Source organism: Dendrobates tinctorius, unplaced genomic scaffold, assembly GCF_039654945.1.
Source record: "Dendrobates tinctorius isolate UK_male_01 unplaced genomic scaffold, ASM3965494v1 ptg000069l, whole genome shotgun sequence".
NCBI classification, from domain to species: domain Eukaryota; kingdom Metazoa; phylum Chordata; class Amphibia; order Anura; family Dendrobatidae; genus Dendrobates; species Dendrobates tinctorius.
Window position 1 is genome coordinate 9,066,477 of NW_027361737.1, and position 4,016 is coordinate 9,070,492.

The following is a 4,016-nucleotide window of genomic DNA, read 5'->3' on the forward strand; positions in this document are numbered from 1 at the left end:
TGAAGTTAATCCAGGCCCTGGACCAGAAGACAGCCACTCAGCTCCTCAAATTGGTTAAAAAGATGCTGACCAGAAATCAAGCTGGGTGAAAGGAGCTGCTGCTGGCTGGTAAAGAAGATGCCCCAGCAAAAAGACCCCCTGTGAGAGCAAGAAAGCTCAGCTGAACGTCACCTCTGACGAAGAATAAGGACCCCAGCAAACGGTTTGGTTTCCTGCCAGCCCTGTGCCAGAAGATGGGAGTCGCTCACGGCACTGTGAAGAGCAAGGCCAGATTGAGCCGCCTCACCCACGGGAATCATCATGCGGTCCCAGCTTCTCTCGATCAAGAGGAAGACTGTGAAAGGAGAACCAGATCAGATTGAATGATGTATAACCTGAGGACTGTGAGCGAAGCAACCATGTTTGAAACCCCAGTTGTGCCAGATCTGCACACTCTGCTGACAAACGTGCCAGCAAAAGCAACGGTGCTCACGGCAATGGATCTGCCCGAAGCTTCCCTCAATGTTCCCCCTCACCTGGACGACCAGTTCCTGAAAATGCACAAGGGGGGTGCAGAACAAATGGACAGTGAGGCCCAAGAGGGCCCGGAACAGCCTTTCACAGCTCGCAAGAGCATTGCCCTCCGTCCCCACCAACTGGATTGCGGAGCATGCAGAAGTCATCGACACCGCTACCTGCACAGCGCTTTCCATGTCTCCTCTACTCTGCCTGGCAGAGCAGCAACGTAAGTTCTGCAAAACAGAGTCCAGTGGTGTCAAAAGCAAGTTCCTGAAGACACTGTATCGCCCACTAGACGAAACACTTGACAGATGACCGGAGGGCCGCGGAGGAGAAGATGGCTCCCTCAACAACTCCGAAGATGCAGTCCTTCCCTAGTCTAGTACTGCAGAACTTGGATCCCTGGTGCTCCAGGCTTAATGCAGCCTCTGTACAATTGCATCAACGCATTGCAACCTTCATCTCGTACAGGAAACTGAAAGACTTCATAGTCTCTGCGCCAACTCTAGACCTCACTGAGTACGAGAAGCCATCCCGTCCTGACCAAAACGGAAAAAGAAGGACCAAGATGGAGAAGGTCATGCTACTGGCAAGGCTTAAAACAGACCCACGGAGGAAAACCAGAGGCCTCTAGACTACCTCTCAGCCGGCCTGGATCCAGTTGCAAGGGGGGGCCCTCCTGCATGAAAACAATACCCGCAGCACACGCCCTCCTGACAAGGCTGCTCTCCACCACTCTTCAGTGCTCTCAGCCGTTACCTGTCTCTACTCCCACTCCCAAGGGGGGATGCGGATACGGACCCTCAGATGAAAAGTCTGCAAGATACCGTACAGGGCTCCAGCCTTGCAAATGATGAAGGAAAGTTCCACACGGGATGTGCAGCGACCAGCAATCAAGACATTCTATGGTCCAGAAGGTTATCAGCCCAAGAGCCCAAGAAACAGAGCTGATAGAGCTGATGAAAGACCTGCCAGATTGCGAAGAACAAAAACTTCCAGGTACTCGCATGACATGGCACCTGACTTCGGACCCATCTGGGCTGCAAGAAACTTCATCACAACCAGCGGATCAACCGTGAAGCACCATGGAGCCATCAGAGACCTGCTGGACGCTCTTCAACTACTAAAAGTGGTGGCAGTGCTGAAGGCCAAGGCACACGGAAAACTGAACACAGTAGAGACACGGGGCATCAACAGCAGATGTGGCAGCCAAAGAAGCAGCCAGAGGAAGACAATATGGAAAATGGGAGAGGTCGTAGAGCCGGACGGCTACTACATGACGACTGAAGACGAGAAAACCTGGCAAACAGAAGTCAATGGGAAAACCATTGAAGATACCATCTCTGAATTGGACAGAAGTGCTGCCTCCTCCTCCACCAGTCAACAAGCTGAATCACTTCCAGGACGAAGACTCTGACGTGGATATGAATTCTGAGGCAGAAGAATGGTGCCCACCTTTACCAGAAAGGACGTATTGGATGGAGAACATTCCAGAAGATTGTCCTCCACCATCCTCTCGTGGGGAAACTTCTCCTCCAGCACAGTCCTACGATTGGCAGTCCACGGCAACACTCCCCGAGACGAGCTGCATGAGTCCGAAGGCATCCCAAGGCTACAACAGTTTGACCTTCCCCCTCATCCCCGGAGAATACCGGCTGGACCTGTACCAATGCAAAGAGTCCCAAGTCCTCCTCTGACACAGTCTAACCAGAGTCTTCATACAGAGGGAGGCGCGGACAGAGACAAAACCTCAGCTAAAATCCCACCATCAGCTCAGAGAATGTCAATTACCACAACCCAGTCACTAAACCTGACAAGATGACTTCCTGAAACCTGTACAAGAAGTAACAGGATCAGACTCGGAAGGAGGAGAAGGAGAGCTGGATGCTGAAGGCCAAAAGCACTGGGCTCCAAGAAACCGTCTACATCAAAACATCTACCTCAAGATAGGCCTAGTCTACCTCAAACCGTCTACCTCAAACTGTCTACCTCAAACCGTCTACCTCAAGACGGACCCAGTCTATCTCAAAGTGTGTACCCTACGGTGGTTCAATGGGCACATGGCCCCCACACAGAATTGAAGACACAGATGAATGACCTGATTGGACTCAACTCACACCTAAACAGCGAAGATTCCCAGCAGCTGTTCGGCCACCGACAAATTTAACATCGGACAAGCGGGAAAAGTTCCCCCACATCATCTGGCCTGAAGACTTCCCAGTAAGGAACCAGTTGGCGAAGACTACTGCAAAGAAGCTACTCTCAAAAATAGTGTGCAGATATGGGGTTTCCAGAAGCAATAGCAAGTGATCAGGGACCCGCATACACAGCAAACCTAACACAGGAGACCTGATCAGCAGTAGGGTCAGACGTAGACCTACACACTACTCACCATCCCACACCATAGACTAGGTGGGACACTTAAGAGCAGCATGCTAAAAGATTTGCCCAAGAGACAGACAAACCCTGGCATTAGACACTCCCGTAGGCTCAGAGAAAGCTGTCACCAATATGAGATTTTATTTGGGTAAAAAAAACCAGTTTAGGGGTATTCTTTACTTAGCAGTTGACTATGCAATATGATACTTTGTCTGCATGTGTAATTGAATTTATCAAGAATTTTGCTAATGTCCATTCTTGAGTTTTTCTCCCTCATTGCCAGGTCCAGATTCGGTGCCTGGTATGCACGTCCTGAAGTCAGGAGACTGCTTAGTGTTGGTGAAAAAAAAGTCTGTAAAGGGAAGCACTCGTCCCTGATCCGATGGCCCTTCTCCAAGTGCTGACGCCACTGACCTGGAGGGAAAACCCCGCCTGGATCCACGCATCGCATTGCAGGAAAAGACCTTCATACCAGAAGATACACCTGAGCTGGAATGATGCTGTGGATGACCTCCCTGACTGAATAAATTACCTACCTGACGGAGAATACACATGCACTGACTGCATAGACTGCTGACTAAGAGACTTTGATTACATTGCACCACACCCCCTTTAGGGACAGATCTCCTGACTGCCCATTTGCAAAAAGTCTGTACAGAGGAGGATGTATGCACTAGGCATATGTCAGTCCACTGGCAGCATAAAAGAGTTGCAGCGCTTTGGGCCAGGAGCAGGGTTTTAGGGCAAGTGATATCTAAGGGGGGATTGTTATGGAAATATATATGTATATGTATTTCATATAGATCTCACTTGCCTGCTATAGGCTATATACTCCATATACTGCTATATACTCATGTACTCTTATATATTCTTATATGCACACAGATACATATTCACAGTTTGAACCTTGTAACTAGTTGGTGGAAATGACCTACTGCCCCCCATGAGAGAGTCTGGGGAGCAGATGGTATCTTATGATAGCATTGTCTTGTGATATTTGTCCCAGACATAGAAAGAGGAAGTTTAGGGCAGATGTGCCAGCCGATATCAGAACATTGCTGACATTGTAAGACAAAGAGCAGTATATCATCTGATGCTTAAGTCACCTTAGGTCGACGCCCATATATGTTTATGCATTA